This window comes from Mandrillus leucophaeus, unplaced genomic scaffold (genome assembly GCF_000951045.1).
Source record: "Mandrillus leucophaeus isolate KB7577 unplaced genomic scaffold, Mleu.le_1.0 Scaffold1464, whole genome shotgun sequence".
NCBI classification, from domain to species: Eukaryota; Metazoa; Chordata; class Mammalia; order Primates; family Cercopithecidae; genus Mandrillus; species Mandrillus leucophaeus.
Window position 1 is genome coordinate 10,512 of NW_012101437.1, and position 277 is coordinate 10,788.

Consider the following 277-nt stretch of genomic DNA (forward strand, 5'->3'; position numbering starts at 1 on the left):
TTTTTTTTTTCAGACAGAGTCTCACTCTGTGGCCCAGAGCGGAGAGCAGTGGCGTGATCTTGGCCCACTGCAACCTCCGCCTCCCAGGTTCAAGTGATTCTCCTGACTCAGCCTCCCAAGTAGCTGAGACTACAGGTACATGCCACTATTGCCCGGCTAATTTCGTATTTTCAGTAGAGTCAGAGTTTCACCATGTTGGCCAGGCTGGTCTCGAACTCCTGACTTCAGGTGATTTGCCTGCCTCAGCCTCCCAAAGTGCTGGGATTACAAGCATGAG

General features: G+C 52.0%; 1 long non-coding RNA gene across 1 annotated transcript in view; it reads left to right on the plus strand.

Annotated features, from left to right (window-relative positions):
- Positions 1 to 277, plus strand: part of LOC105535467 — a 15,806-nt gene that overhangs the window by 1,724 nt on the left and 13,805 nt on the right. The window lies entirely within an intron of this gene.